The sequence below is a fragment of the Notolabrus celidotus genome, chromosome 18, assembly GCF_009762535.1.
Source record: "Notolabrus celidotus isolate fNotCel1 chromosome 18, fNotCel1.pri, whole genome shotgun sequence".
NCBI classification, from domain to species: Eukaryota; Metazoa; Chordata; class Actinopteri; order Labriformes; family Labridae; genus Notolabrus; species Notolabrus celidotus.
The window spans coordinates 6,624,948-6,642,329 of NC_048289.1; the positions used below are offsets into that span (position 1 = coordinate 6,624,948).

Sequence of the window (17,382 nt, forward strand, 5' to 3'; positions counted from 1 at the left end):
GCGGACTTTAGGAATGAACTTACAATACCCCCCTAAATTAAATTATTTTCAGAGTTGGACTTTCTTTCAAATTGATTTACAAGAATTTCTCTAAAAATAACTTTTAGTGTAAAGGCCTCATTGTTTTCATCATCATACCTTTGTGTGTTGTTTTCATGGATTTAATTATTTAACATTTTTAATCAATATGAAACATGAATCAGTAGATAAAGCTTTAATTGGAAGAATGATTGAAATTTTAGAACTAAAGGCAAAATGTAAACACCTCTTCCCAAACATAATATCCTCCATGACCCCTCACATCTAATATAACTAACACTCATATAACATGTTCTGTTTTCAGACACAACAAGCTTCTCCAGAGTGACAGATGACATGGTGTTGTTGTTGGTGCAAACTGACTTTTCTCCCTCTCTCCATCATGAGTAAACTGATTTGATAGGACACAATATTTGTCATGCCAACATGCCCCTGGCCCAAACATGAATAAAGTGACGTTAAAATGACATTTTGTTTCTTGAAAACCAGATAATAATAATAATAATAATACATTTTATTTATAACGCACTTTTCATTTCTAGAAATCTCAAAGTGCTACAGGCACACAGTAAAAACAAACTTTTAAAAGCAGTACTTAAAATCAGTTCAAAGCCTCTTTAAAGAGGAAGGTCTTTAAATGTTTTTTAAAAGCATCCACAGTCTGTGGATGATGAATTGTTTTTAAGTTTCTACAGGATGTAAATAAACAGCAGGCTAGTAAGTCTTTACAGCGGTTACAGTCTCGTAATTGACTTCATGGGTAGTAAATAACATGCTTTGTGCTTGCAGTGAAACACTTGTTTTCAAAAGTGTATCACTGCAAGCACAAAGCATGTTATTTACACACCACATAGACTTTGTTGATACAAGTCGCCATGCCCAAGTGCAAAAACAGGCATTCCTAACACAAGGATTACATCATCATGTTTCTTTGACACCAAATGATTGCTAAGCTAACATAGCATGTTTGCTATTTTCCACTGGTAAATTGTTGTACACAAATTAAATCAATTTCTGAAAAATGGTTACCATAAAATGTGTGTTTTTTAGAAATCAACATGAGCTGAAATATGCAAATGTCTTCTTATTTTGACACCAAATTAACCATGTTTGTTTTTTAAACTTGTCAATCTAGTGGTCCCAGCTTTGGTGACATAGCACTAACAACATAATTAAATGAACTTTGTCTTATATGAAAAGGACAAAAACAATAAAGTGTAGCCTGTGTGTTCCAAAATAGTAATATGAGATGCACCTGGCCATTATTACTTTTCTTGGGCACAAAATAAAACATTTTTTAATTAGGTAAAAATATTACCAAGTTAAAACGCCTGTTTTCAAAATGTAGCATTACCTACAGTGAGCAAACACCTTCCAGCATTAATCCCTCTTATCTATAGGAGCTGTAATTCACACTGCAGCTCTTTGGCATGATATGCTCCCATGAGTCTGTGCTGAAGTTACGGTAGCATGAATTGTTTGTCTCATTCTGCAGCAGGTAACGTTCAGTAATGTGGTAAAACCCTCCCTCTAAACATAGAAGCTTTCTCAGAGTATTTTAATCAGCCTGTGATCAGCTCAAACATGTACTATAAGACTGAGAGCACAGAATGGAACAGTGAGAGAGTGTCGGTGCTGTGGGCGTGATAGGCATCTCAGCCACTCATTTTCTTATGTAAGACTTGGCACCAGAGACCAAGGATTCAGTTCTTCTAACAGGGTGGGAAGCAGAGGCTTATCTTCGTCAACTCTAGCACAGAAGCAGCTCTTTGCTACAATATCTGCCGGAGCCTAGAGCAGCATTTTCCATTTAGGAACACAGTATTACGCAGGGATGAGTCACTGGAATTGTGATATGCAAATGCACTGAGATTTCCAACAAAAGCTAAGATAATTTGAAAATATGCAAATTCACGGTGAATCAGACGGAAGCAGACACATCACAGTGTGAATTCAAAGCTTAAGACTCAGCAAGTCAACGAGTCGTACGAGATTCGGAGCAGCAGAGTTCGATTGTGGTGCTTACAGACAGAAAGTTCTACTTCTCCTCTCAGACGAGTGAAGGGGAAAGACATGGTACAGTATTTATGAACCCGTTCTACTACGGGCATTTCTGTGGTAATGTGCAGATTTTAGACTGTTTGCTACAGTGTCAGCAGGAAGTGTTGAACTAAAGTGACTCAGGAAGAACAAGCGGTTGATCTGTAATCTGTGGGTGTTTGAGTTTGTCTGACAGGGAGGGAAGATGCTATGTTGACCTCTCTTTATGGTTGACCATTGTTTATTCTGATAAACACATAGTGGAACAGAGCCTCCCTGTTAATTCTGTGGCTAATTCATCCATTTTTAAGGTATATTTGGGGCTTTAGTTGAGGGGGAAAGGACTGTGGAGTGACATACAGGGAAGGACTTGCACATTTGATACAAACTCGATCCTCCAGCATCAGGACTACAGCCTCTGTACGTTGGCCGTGTGACGTCAAAGCGGAGCCCCATCCTCTGACCAACTCTTAGTCATTGATGCACAGTATTCATTGACATAATAAGGACCATAAGTTCAAGCATACACTGTATGATTTATATGTTGTAGTGGGGAGTGAGCTGACATCATACGAGTGAATCATGTAAGATGCATGACCAAAGCTCGTAGTTTATATGCTTATGCTGTACGGTCAATGTGTCATGTGATCACAGTGTACATGTTAAACAGGGACAGATCACTAATGTGTCCATAAAGTCAGAGGATAGGACTTTAACAATAGGTATATAGCACAGTTATTTCCTTCCTGGAAATGTAGATGCTTAGTGAAAGTAGAACTTATAGAGCTGTTGTATTGGATTACATTGGATTGCACAGGTGGTCATAATGTTATGGCTGATGGGTGTGTATCTCTGCATTTCAGTTGTCCACATCATGCGGCATGTTTGCCGCCATTCTGCAAAAGCAAAATCAAGAAAAGTAAAAAGCCAAGAGGAATCAGCTTGTGGATCTTCTTTCACTGTGAAAGAGTGTGCTTCCAGCTGACCAAACCTTCACAGTGAAAGAAGATATTCATCTAACTCAGTGGTTCCCAAAGTGGGGGATCAGGACCCTCTCAGGCAACTAAAATTTAAAGAGGACCAGTTGGGGAAATAACTTGAAGCAAAGGTCCGGAATCATGTCTTACTATTTAGTGTGATATATCTGCATGTAATTAATACCGGACTGTCAAATCAAATGAAGTACGATTCAAAAACTTTTCATAATATTCAAACATATCTCTACCTGTATCGTCATCATGTGTAGCTTGCCTGTAACTCTCTCATCTGTCTGATCTGTGTTGTCGTAATCTTTACCGCCTGGGATGCACAAACTTGATTGGTTGAGTAGTATCACTTGGGATGGCTTAACTCGTATGCAATTGGTCTGTACGTTTCCTCATCTGCTTAACTACTACTGTAAAGACTACAAAAACGGCGCCAGTTAAAATAGAAGCCCTGTCAGGTTTTAAATCATGACCTTCTGTTTTGGCTGTAGGTCGGGTCTGTATTGGACAGCTTCTGGGTCTGGACTCGGACCGCGATATGCCAGTTGGTGACCTATGCTCTAAGGGGGTCACGAGTTGTCCTCCAAAAATGTTTTTTAAGTAATTTAAAATTGCATATTTAACCCAGTAATGTAAAAATATTGAAAAAAAATAGGAGTTACATTTGAAATAAAACCTTGCAAATCAAAGACAATTTCATTCGTTTTCTGCCTTTCTTTGTTGCCAGATGACTCTTGAAGATTGGGTTAGTTAACAGTTGATTATAGGTAGGATCATTTTCTGCAGCCTAGCTAGATGAAGTATGAACCACCATTTCACCAGCAACACCTTGAGAGATAGTGAGGGTTGTGAGTCTTTGGAACACATATTTAGGGGGTCATGGACTGAAAAGTTTGGGAACCAGGGATCTAGCTGATCAGGAGCAGCTGAATAGGCTGTGATTGGCTCTGGTGCCCCTTCACAATGCACAACAAACAACGTGCCCTTTGGTCACGTGGCTCAAAGATCAGGTCATAATCAGCCTCAGGTGTTTTTCAGAGATGATGTACTTTGAGTATCTTTTGTTTCAAACGTGGATTGCTGAAAATCTGTATTGCATCTCCACCCACATGTTGAGTTAAGACACAGAGTCGGCTTTAGATAATGGCACTTTTATGGTCCCTGCAACTCATGTATGAAATGACTTGAAATCACCACCCAGCCCTCAACCCTTCAATCACTGAAAGGTGACAAATGGCTCCAGTATGGACAGTAAGTATTGGCTGTGCTGCACACAGCAGTGATGGCACACTGTAAGTCTGTAATCTCACAACACTGAGTCACAGCAATAAAACGCTTTGCTTGGTAATCCCTCTGAAGGTGGGAGTTCTTTCTCTGAGCTGTCTACACTTTAACTTTCACACGAGTATTAAACATTTTCTGACCTGCACCACACCAGAACATAATAGAAAATACTGTAGCTTCATGACATAAGCCTCTGAGCTTGACCTCAGCCGCAGTGTAGACATTATGCTGACTGTCAGAGGCCTTACACACCAGGGGGCAGCTGTTATTTCTGTCAGGATAGTGTGGAGATGACCTGACAGCAGAAGCAGTGCCAGTGACAGGATGTGTGATCACTGGAATCTCTCTCTGCCGTGAGGTGGGCTGATGCACTGTGGCAGGCTGGCCTCTCTAGATCTGATGTCGAGGAAATCCTGAACCAGTCAACTGCACTGTTTGACCGAGATGCAGAAGGAGTCTCGGGGTGTTTTTGGTGAGCTCTGTATAAAACATCAGTGGCAGTGACAGCAACACAGCTCATGTGACATCTCAGGTTTCAGAGTTAGTGGTTTAAATTGGTATAAAGGACGTTGAAGTCTTCTGTACTTCTGTGTTGAAGCCAAGCTGGAGTCTGAAGTACTTTTCTAACTCCATGGCCAACAGGCAACATGTTGCAGCACCTCGTAACAAAACCAGAGGGACACTAAGTTTGACTGAGTTAAAGGTGACATATCATGCAAAATTTACTTTTTAATGGTTCTTTACCTGAAATATGTGTCCCTGGCATGTCTACAAACCCCCCGAGAAAGAAAAAAATCCATTCTGCCCCTGTTTTGATTTCTACACCTTTCTGTAAATGTGTGTGAAACGAGCCGTTTCAGACTTCCGTGTTTTTGTTACGTAACAACAATATCCGGTCTGTCACGGAGTCAGAGCTCGGAGCTTGTTCAGCCCATAGACTGTATAAAATAATACTGAATCCCCCCTCCATTTTTCATTACCTGCACAAATGTGTGCTAACAAGGAGCTAAGGAGGGAGGCATGCTGGTTGTAGGCTGTCTTAATAAACACAAAGGTCGGCTTTACTCCCCACGTCTGCAGATTTGAAGATCTAGTGGATGATTTTTATTTATCATGGATAAGTGCTAGCGCTAGTTAGCATAGCTACATGTCCTAGCTGTAGCTGTGTACCAAGACACACGTCTATATACTGACAAATAAAACAACAAGAAACACTAAATCTGTGACCAATCCTTCAGAAAAGGTCCCGCTGCCTTTCTGGCAGAGGTCGGTTTTACTCCCCACGTCTGCAGATTTGAAGATCTAGTGGATGATTTTTATTTATCATGGATAAGTGCTAGCGCTAGTTAGCATAGCCACATAGCTACATGTTCGTAGCTGTGTACCAAGACACACGTCGACATACTGATAAATAAAACAGAACAACAAGAAACACTAAATCTGTGACCAATGGTTCAGAAAGGTCCTGCTACAGGCGCCTCTCCGTCAGGATCAGATTCAGAGGGTTGAAGTAACGTGAGCTCTGAGCAGCCGTGTATATTCAGCCAACATGTAAACATTAGATCAACGTGCTGGACAGCCGAGGCACATCCACTTCCTGAGGGGGCGTGGTCAGAGAGAAAACAGAGTGTTCTGAGGAGGACTGAAGAAGAGGGATTTTCAGGCATGCCAAAATCTGATTTCAAAGTGTTTTTTTAAGCATAAACTTTAAAGACATGTTTTGGGGACCTCTTAGACCAATATATATTGATGAAAAAAGCGTGATATGTCACCTTTAACTGCTGCATGCAGGTTAGCTTCAGTATTACAACCAGCTAGTTCTGGAAAGATAACCTTGTGTTCTTTTTTAAATGATATTTTCGGGGCTTTTACATCTTTATTCATAGAGGAGAGGACAGTGGACAGCATAGGAAACTGGGAGAGAGTGGGGGAATGACATGTGGGAAAAGAGCCAAAGGCTGGAATCAAACCTGGATCCGCCGGCTACATGGACGCACAGCTTAAACATTAGGGTAAGTCCGCGCCCAGAACCTTGTGTTTTTAGTTTAAAAATATACATTTATTAACAGCAGAAGTGTGATACAAAGCTCATTGGATGAGCCTTCATCCTGTAAGATTACAGTGCTGCTAAAAGAGCTAAATCTTAAAGGTCCAAGAATAGAAGCTCTTTGGATGCATGACATTTATGATCCTCCATTTATCAAGTTTTTAAAATTAAAAATGTTTATCAATACATATTTTTGCGTACAACAAAAATGCTCCCTGTTTCATTTTCCTCTTACTACTACAGTTGGTGCATTTTCAGTTAAAAATGTGCATGGTGTGAAGTTTGTCCATTCTGTGCTACTGTAGAAACATGGCGGTGCAAGATGGCGGCTTCTGTAGGGACCCACTCTTTATGTAAATGTAAAAGGTTCATTCTAGGTTAACAATAAATACATAACTATACTCTCATTTACACATACTTATGAATATTATATTACATTTCTATCCATTTTTGTATGTATATTTTTGCTACATGCTAAATTCTACACACTGCATCTTTAAATGATTACTGTGTTGCAGTCATTTCTTTATCAACCTGTATGCTGATCTAGCTCCAGCTCAAACATCACTCGTTTAGATTTTGTCACCATTTCAAGTAAAAACTGGAAATATTTTCAGTACAGTGGCATAAAATATGTCTGCATACAAGCTTTATGGTGATGTGAATACCTAAGGGCATACACCAGTTTGCAGGTGCATTCTTACAAAGGCATTGCATAAGGTATATGTATAAGTTTAGGCTCAATGTAATTTAAATCTATGTAAATCAGTATGTTTGAAGCTATAGAAACCTTTGTGTCCCTACACATTCTTTCACATTCTTGAATTATGATCCTTTATTTCATTCATAATCTTATTCTGAGTCTTGCAGCCCAACCTAATGATGAGTCCATCTCTTACTTCATGTTGTTTCAGCACAGCAACACAGACTGTAGGAATGATATAGTCATGAGCTGCTGTGTTTGTATAAGTGATAACCAGTTAAATGATGATTCCTGATGTTGTAGGGGATGCTTTCTCTCACATTTGGTCCATAGAAAAGAACAACAGTGAGACAGAATTTGTCCATGGAGGTAATAGAACGAGATAGAGAGAGAAAATAGTCTTTCAATGCAAAATCTTAGAAATGACAGGAAATCCATGAGCAGAATGGGAACTGGAGTGTGAGCGGATCGATCCATTAAACCCGGGCCCCTCATCGTAAATGTACACATAATTATTAGCCACTGATAGATTCCTGAATGCAGCTCAAGCAGCAAGGGACATCACTCACTGCTGACAGAGGCACAAGCAGCTATGTCAATAACCTACACACACCCTCCTATAGCAGCGATGCTCCTATATTTCACTCCCACCACTCGCCGGCGTCAGATCCACTTTCATTTCTTATTGGCAAGCTGTAAAAGTGGACGGGGATATATGGCCTGGCCTTTTGCAGATGTCGGACAGAGTGGATGCCTAATGTGCAGCTGAAAAGGGCAACCGAGGGCGGTAGGACTCTGCTTCATCGTCGCTCTTTGTTCCAATATTTCATCAGCGAGGTTTCACATGATCGGATGTGGTTTGGGCTTCTTCAGCAGAAAGACAGGGAACAGAGTTCAGCTTGAAATAATATCAACAATCTCTACAGATGCTTAAAGCGCTTTTTCATTCAGACCGCTCTCAAATAGTCCTTAGTGTTAAAACAGGAGAATACTATAAAGGGTCCATAACACACACTCTGCGAGTTTTCTCTACTTCACTCCAAGTCATGCAGAGACTCCACATCTGAAATAAGAGACACATTGTTGTTATTTGTGAGATCCAATGAGTTTAAAATCTGAAAAAGATTACTGTCCTCCTTCAAAGTGAAACAAAAATCCTGCTCAGTGTATCCCCCTACAGCCATGACGTGCTCCATGCTTTGCAAAACAACCTGAAGTGACTAATCAAGGGGAATTAAACGAGCTGCTACCAAAGGCTATACAGACGAGGATGCAGCCAGGAGGACCCCCATGTTTGTCAAACACTATTTGGGTTTGGGTTGCTGACGTCTTGGTATTTTGAAAATGTTAAGAAGATGTTTTACTGGTTACCCTGGGCAGCCACATCCTAACCGAAGCTGTTTGTTATCATGACAGTAACTCTCAAAATTAACATCATGTATAGTTTTAAAGCAGATCTGGAACTGAGACCATAAAATAGGAAGGACATGTTACAGAAGTATAAGTCAGATAACAAACTGTGTTCCCAGGTGGTTCCCTTCAATCTTTGATACCAGTGGAGTTGCCCCCTGCTGAATAAAAACCAATAAAAACAGTGCAGGTTTAATAAACTGTTGCATTGATTTTATTTTTTTTAAGTTATGTTTTGGGGCATTTTTGCCTTAATTGGATAGTAAACCTGGAGAAAGACAGGAAATGTGGAGAGTATAGAGCGGGGGTAGACATGCAGCAAATGGTAGAAGCCGGGAGTCAAACCTGCGACCACTGCGCCAAGGACTAGCCTCTGTGTATGGGGCATGCGCTTCAGCTGCTAGGCCAATGGTGCCCCATGTGGAATTGATTGTTGTCGTGAAATGATGAGGCTTCTTCCACTTCACGTTTACACTCTATGGTTCAATCTCAATGGCCTCCCTGAATCCTAAGCCCTGAGTCCTTCTTGACTCAATTGACATCACCAGGAAAGGGATAGAGGGCAGGAGTCTGTACAGGCTCAAAACTGTAGAACTGGGAATGGGACAGCACTTTGCGATTTCTCACATAACATGCATGACGTTAGCGGCATTAGGAATTGTATTGCACAATTTTTACTTTCCTCGAATTCAAGGTGCTTAAGAGACGGACTGACTGCCATGTGATCCAGGCTCTAACTGTACAGACTGCTTAACCACACAATCTAAAATATATAACTAGAACAGTGGAGTCGCCCCCTGCTGACCAATTAAAACAATGCAAGTTTAACAAACTGTGGCATTAATCTTTTTTTTTTAAGTTATATTTCTGGACATTTTTTCCTTTATTGATAGGAAAGATGGAGATAGACAGGACATGTGGGGAGTAGAGTGGGGGAAGACATGCAGCCAATGGTAGAGGCCTAACCTCTGTATATGGGGCTCAACATCGACTGCTAGGCAAACAGCGCCCCATGTGGCATTGATGGTTCCACTTTGCAAATACAGTCTACGATTTTGACCTCAGATTTAATAGTTAGAGGAAATGATGGCTGCAAAATGGGTTGTAAACTGAAACCAGTTGGATTTGATTCACTGAAATGAAAAGTGGAAACAAGTCTGTCAGAACTCTCTTTGAGGAAAAAGTATGAAGTGCAAAAAAGCTCTGCTATGGCTCCATAATGGCGTTTTTTTTAAACTTTGGGTCATGTATTTAGATTGATAGCGCTGCTCTCTTTCACCTGATGTTGATATTTAAGGATAATTAGGGACTTTTTGTTTCTCAATCTCTGATGAGTGAATGTACATCACACCAGAACTCAACTTTGGTAAATAGAGAGAAAGAGGAGGAGGAAGGAATACTGTTGTTTACTTTGGCCACGTCATTATTTAATCCCATATAGAATCAATGTTTTCTAAAACACTCCTTTTGAAGCTGTAAACTCGGCTATCGACGTGGGTGTGTGAGGCTGTGTTTGCAGACTTATTATGCGGCTGCCTCTGCAGGGAGTGAGGTGCATGCTGGGTCATCCCTGTGGGCTTATTAGAGTTCAGGGTTGTGGTGAAGGTGGGGACTGAGGTCTGGGGAAACGCTCGCTTGGCAATTAAGCCTTACATTAATTACTTCCTGGGCCGACTATCTCACAGATAGCCATGTATGTGTAAACCCACAGCCTGGAGAGACATTGTTTCTCATTATAGAGAGCTGTGAGGAGGACGCTGGCACCAGTATGTATCATACTATGGACGTATGCAGGCACACCCAAAAGGGTTAAAGCTGCAACCACTGACCGTAAAGATTACTTAAGCTGCAAAAATGAAAGGCAAACCCTGGCGTAACATGAAAGAGAAGCGCATACACATCTAAAAGCACATAAAAGAGCACGTATGCATGCATACAAACACAGCTACACACAAGCACGCACTGATGCCAGCAGCAGAGGTATGCATTTCATTAAACGGGCCCCGGCACAGAGATAGCCTTAATGAAATGTCTTTATTCTGTCAACTGGATATGGATGAAAAGTTAGAGTAATAGTCTTTGGGAAACAGGAGGGAATTGGAGAAATGCAAAGTGAGCACACGCACACACACAGGTTCAAACACACACAAAGACTCTCTCTCTCTCTCTCTCTCTCTCTCTCTCTCTCTCTCTCTCTCTCTCTCTCTCTCTCTCTCTCTCTCTCTCTCTCTCTCTCTCTCTCTCTCTCTCTCTCTCTCTCTCTCTCTCTCTCTCTCTCTCTCTCTCTCTCTCTCTCTCTCTCTCTCTCTCTCTCTCTCCTGCTCCCTCTCTCCACCTCCATAAGACCCACATGCATCCTGTACATCAATTTCTTGGACGAGTATCAAGAAGAGTAGAAAAAGTGCCTTCCTTTTGTAACTGCTGATGCAAAGCTGGGTTGCAAATTCTCCCGCAATGGAAGAGAGAGAGAGAGGGTGAGAGATAAAGCGCTGAAGAGACCTAACAGCTTGGGAATAAATGCTTACTTAAGCAGGTACGGAAACCGACATCTTAATGATAATGAATGTCTAAGAGCCGCACTAACGGAGCTGTCAAATTCTGCTAGCTCTCAATTTGAAACCGCGCTGCAGGTTCCATCTTGTTTACTCACTGGGGGGGCATTTTAGCAGACATTTTGGTCCATGTATGAGCAGAAGGAGATATGCTTTTAATGAAAGCAGCGGACAGGGACCAGGTGCAGCACATTTATGAGGAAGTTGTCATTGTGTTTAGAGGCAGAAGGAACTCGGACACTGCAAACTTGATGGGCTGGTGGGTGAAAAAACTAAAGTGTTGGGATGATTACGAAAATAAGCAGAGATTGGGAGTAGTGCAACTGATTTAACTTTTCCCAGAACAAGGTCGCACCCCTTGCTTCAATGCTTAATACATCAAAGAAGTGAAACTGAGCTTTTTTATATTATTAGACAAACATTAATAAGAAGTTAAAATTGACGTTTTTTCCGCCTGAATTAGCAGACGTTTAAATGTCTATGTTTAGACCAGATTTCAGCGCTCAAAAACTGCAATTGTCACAAGATTCATCACACATTCATGTTCATGTCAGGTACAAGATATAAGATGAGATACAAAGAGGAGGAAAACAACAGTCACTACAGAAATGAATGCACCGATTAACTCCCAGAGCTGTCACACTTTAAGAGAAAAAACAGGAGCAGCTACACTTCAACACAAGCTGCAGAACAAAAGAAGAGGGCGAGCAGAACAGGGACTTTCATTAAAACTAGATTAATTCAGTGTAAGCATCAAGTCCATTTTAGTAACCATATCCATTAGGCATGCTTACACAGACTCAAACTATGCTTATATAATTACTATTTAGCATTCAGTGACGGGCCAACACAACATTGTTATGCAGAAATCAGAGCAGTTAGGCTCTTACATAGAGACAAGTGGAGAGGGATCAGGACCTCGGACAGCTCCTGCTGCAGAGCGGCAGAGAGAGTGTGAGAGGATGTCCTCTGTGCTACCTGCTGCAATGATTCACACTGTTACATTTTCTACATGTATGCATAGTGGAGTGCCTTTAAGAAATCCTACACAGATCAAAACATGTGATATCCACTGGTCTCAGTATTATGCCTTTGATGAAAGACTGCAGAGATCACTGTGTGTGCACAATCCTGTTTACATACATTTAGAAAAACACACATCAGATAGAGCATATTTAGCATAACTCACATGTAAGTGACCTTTAAGTTGTAAAGAATCCAGAGAAATGAGAGAATGTTTTGTTAAACTTATTTACAGGGCTTCAGTGTTAACACAATAGTCTTGATGCCATTAAGGTCCAAATAAAGGTGTTCACTTTAAAAAAAATGGCATGCTATTTTATTTCCCTGTTAGTAGTCTGTAGTCAGGCTACAGCTGCGTCTTCCTACTCTTGCTCCTGCTGTGATGGAAAATAGTGACACCCCAGAACTCTGGCACATTTCACTTAAAAAAAAACTGTCAGATGGCTCAGCTGACAAGTCAAAAGTAACCTGCACTTTGTGTTGAACTGAATCAAAGTATTACTTTGGGTTTGAGCTACCACCTACGAGCTAAGCATACAGGTGCTGATGTCAGCAGCCAACTACATACAAAAGCCAGCAGAGCACTATTTAGGAGAGACAGAATCACCACAGATGTCTGGATGAAACTAAATCAAAGATGTTGACTACAACGCTGCTAAAGGAGCGTAACTGATTACAGGCAAGTCAACACTGAGGAAGACTCAGATGTAAGGGACATCCTCAGCTTGGCATGTTGTGACCAGTCATATATCTTACTGCTGCAGGGAGGAGTAGTTTCAGGCATACAGGACATGATGAGACAGGGAAAGAAACCAACTGGAACTCCTGAAAGTGCAAATGCTATTACATTAACCAGGAATCCCTGAATGTCAGTGAGTAATCAAAATAGTCACTGAATAAATGCACACCTCACTGACACAGAATGGACATTTTGTAAATGCACTGCATATTTCTGACCGTGTAATACTGTTTTCCTTTAAAGTAATACAATGAAACTCTGTATTTAACAGAGTAAGCACTCTGAAACTGTCTCCTCCCTCTAAGTCATGGTTTCAGACCACACTGGTGTAGCAATGCAACAGTTATTTGAACAACAGATCTGAAAGCCAAGACCGTAAAGAAGATTGTTATTGCATTCATTTGACGCCCAAATCAAGACAATGGCAAGAGATAGACTATATGAATAATGGATGTGGTATCCGTGAAGTCACCCATCTGTTTCTGAAGCGCTATTTTGAAGCCAATTGTCGGTGGGAGCCATATTGGAAATGCTGAACTCAGAGAAAAGTTCTGTAGAGCAAGTGTGAGGTGAAGGGGCGGGCTTTGAGCCTCCTAGCCAACAGCTACAGTGTTCCTGCCTGTTAGTCAGGTCAGCTGTGCCTCGTAATGGAAAACTATCTTTGAAATTGCCGTGTTATGAAAAAATCCACCCCCCGTACATTGTGTGCTGATAGAGAAATGTGCAATTCAGACTACACTACTTTTTTGTACCTGTTTATTATTGCAGTAAGGATGAGCTTTTTTGAATTGGTGTGTATGTGGTTTCCGGTACTTCCAGAGCCAGCCTCAAGCGGATACTCGAGGAACTGCCTTTTTTAACATTTCCTTATTGGCTTCAATTCTCACGTCCGGAGATTGCTGTTTAGTAAGAACTGCTTTAAATTGCTATTATGAACTTAAGATCAGTTTTGAAATCTAAATTCACATCACAGAACCTTTAAGATTTAAGGTTCATAGATTGCAGGATTTTAAATAATCTTACAATACTTCAAGAAAAACTAACACCATAATAAGAAAAATACCTCCCTCCCCATTTAAAAAAAATCACTGTCATTTATATTGCTGAGTTTTGTGATGTCACACCACTCTGGACACAGCCTTTTTAGGACAGTTCTACTCTTCTTGGATGTTTTCTAAGCTCATTCAGAGTGATTTCACTTTTAAAAGGCTCCTTCAAGATGGTGAGAAACAACAACATCTAACAAAAACAAACAAAAACCCTTGGTGCCGCAGGTAAGACACCGACTGATCAGAGCTGAGACTTTTATCACCTGGTCCACAGTGGTCTTATTACCACACTTCATCAATAGCTCCTTTATATCAGCTGTAGCATTAGCGCTAATGGGGCTAACAGCAGTGCTGCTGACGATTAGCAGAGCGAACCGTAAATCAGCAAGCTGCTGTTACAGGCAGGGAGCAGCAGGTACTCCAATGTCTTTCAAGATGCACACATTGTGAGTGATGTTGAGTGAACACACTCGACTGTGTGCATCTGTGGGGGAGACGGAGAGAGAAGAGGGAGAGGGAGAGAGGCTGAGGGGAAATGTAAATGTCTGTACACAGGTTCCAAGTCAGATGGCATGAACATTTTAAGCTTCTTTTTTTAGAATCTGCAAAAGAAAAGAGATTTATGGAAGGTTTTATCCTACTAACATACAAACACAGAAGGTATATCTTCCTTGAAATAGACTATTGGTAGCACCAATTCTCCACCCAGGTGTCACCGGATTATTATTATGATTAAACTATGATCAGTAAAGTCACTGTACTTTATGAAACATGATGGAAGTTTGGCTCTTCTGTTGGTTTTGTTTTGGCATTAAAATAAGGTTACAGTCTCCTTATTGCTCCCCAAAGCCCTATCTTTACCTCTTTATATTTTAAAATGTATGCAGTCATTGCTACTTTGTGTTTCCTCATGAGCCTTTAGAGACACATTCTGACGTTTCGGCCGCTGACTGAGCTTTTGTATTTGTGTTTTGTCACACTCAGCTCGCAGAGGGACATCACCGGTTAAAGCTGTTCTGCCTGACGTTTGTTTGTTCACATTTGCAGACAAGAACATGCTAAAGGTCTCATTCAGTCCTGCCTCTCTAATGGGAAAGATAAAACTTAAATGACTAAAGTACACTGCATTTTTCTCTTCATTGTTGACCTGCCATGGGGCGGTCGGTGCCTTTATAAAACTGCTTTGTACTGATGCCATTTCAGGTTACTAAATTATTGAAACACCAATTATGTGCATAATGCTAATTTTCCCTTGGCAATTCCCATGCCAGAGTGAGAGCAGCGCTGCTTGACCTTTGATTTAAAGCCACTTAAAATAACTCTGAACTGCTTTGCATTTGTTACAGCTAAATGTATGAAAAAATGCATTTGCAACTCCTGAACTTGGAAGTAAAAGAGAGTGAGTACCTGAATGCAGCAGGAGTCCAGATTGTGTGTTTGTGTGTATTGCCTGTCTGCGTTGTGTGTGTGTGCGTGTGGGCGTTCTCAGAGAAATGGTCGGTGACAGAGGGTCTTGTTTGAGCTTGTCCCGTGATGGCGGAGTAATCCTGCTGGCCCCACCGTGCAAAGGCCTCATTAGCACTGTCCAGTCAACACAACAATAAACACGCCAGTCAAGCTAACTCCTCCTGTCATGTTGTTAATGGGCTGGGATATACAAGCTGGCGGCCAGCAGAGGCTTCCGCTTTCAGGGGCGGAATAACAAACACAACGTCCCTCGAGGGGAGGAGTGATGGAGGGAGAGGAGGAAGTGGAAGAATGCTCCAGAGGGGGAGGAGAGGGGGAGTCTCTGACTTGGGAGTTTGTTAGCAGAGACATTAGGAAGCATTAGGAATGTGTGGAAGTGTTGAGAGGGTCAAACACATGAAGGTGCCACCAACACATTTTCTAATTAGTGAAAGGAAGTGTCCCATGAGGACCGACAGGAGTGCAAACACGTGTCAGAAAGTTTGAAATCAAGCCCTCTGGCTGATCAGACTTCAGGAAGTTTGATTTTCTCAGAACTCTACAGATGTTTTCAGAGAAATGTAAATTAAATCAAAGGACTTTCCTAGTTTGACAGTGCGATCAGTTGTGTTAGTTCCAGCTGAATATAAGTGCAGGTAATCCCCTCTTCTAGATGAGGTGGAATAACAAAAACAGCCCAGTGTTTGATTAACTGTAAGCTTGAATCTGTACAAGATAACCACACCAGGGACTTGCACTTTCACTGCAAAAACTTACATAATACCTGAAAGTATTGCTTTGGATAATATCTAGTGGAAACATCTCATTACATCTGATAAAAGCTATATTCACCTGACAAGTTCAGAAAACGAGTGAGTATAGAAATCACATCTTTTCAGTGAAGAAACTAAAAAGTAAACGTTACCTGCTGCTCCGGCAGCTACTCATTACATTTAATCCAGACATGATGTTTTTACCATCTTGAAAAAAACCATATATCTGGATCAATGTGGCCCACATTTGTGGTATAATGAGATATTTTGATGAGAAATGTGACAAACACAATTGGTAAGTCTTTCATTTTTGCTCTGATTCAGTTACTGTTGGCCAGGAGTGGAGTCCATTGTTCCTTAACAGAGCTGATTATAATCAACGATTACAATTCATCATAATTATTGTTAATTTTAATTATTTAAAGATTTAGTCATAAAAAAAATCAAAATGTGTAGGTGTGGGATCAGGTTGTGTTACTGAAAGTCTGAGCAGTACGTGTCCACAGTCCTTTCAGGGAACATAAGTTGTGCGCAGAAAATTAAAAGGAGCCATAATACAATTCAGGAACTGATCCTCTATCATCTCACAATGATATAGCTCCAATTAGAGGCTGTGTTGCTATTAGACATCAGACATCTTGGCTCTTTGAGTGCTGGGATGTAGATCAGATATTCAGATAAGTTTCAATAATAAACAGGTTGTCCACGTCAGAGCTAGTTGGCAACAAGTGTATGGAAGGTAGCTGGAGCAGTAGCTGGGTTTGGAGATCATATTCTCCTTATGAGGGAATTTTGTTTTCAGACACATCTTGACCCATAAAGTTGTGTTTACAGTACACACGCCTGCCTGCTTCTGGAAACTCTGTTGTTCTTTCAGCCAACATCACCGTTGATTTAAAAAGTTGGCGTCCAGGTAGATTTACAGACTGTTCCTTCTTCCCTCGAGTTGCACAGAGAAAACAGTATTTCGTCCTGAAATCCTGCCAAGCTCTGCTCTAGAGATGGGTGGCCTGTCCAGGAGGCGGGTGTTCCCGCTATCTAAACCCCTGGATGTAACATTACGCCAGACCTCGAGCTGAAAGTTACAATGAACTATAATTCATGTTATGAGCACTGAGCCCTGTTGTTGTTGGTGTATCTTTTAAACCTAGGATGGAGCAGCTGAGAGTTTAGAGAGTCAGACGAGTATGCAACTAACACAAATGGCAAATATGATGGCGCATCTTGTATACAAAATGATCCATGATCAGACCAACCCTCTGGAGGTCTATTCAGAGGATAAACTGATCGA

The 17,382-nt window shown here is 41.0% G+C and overlaps 1 protein-coding gene across 2 annotated transcripts in view; it reads right to left on the reverse strand.

Annotated features, from left to right (window-relative positions):
- The window catches only part of ca10a (carbonic anhydrase Xa), a 319,433-nt gene that overhangs the window by 175,090 nt on the left and 126,961 nt on the right, over window positions 1-17,382 (reverse strand). The window lies entirely within an intron of this gene.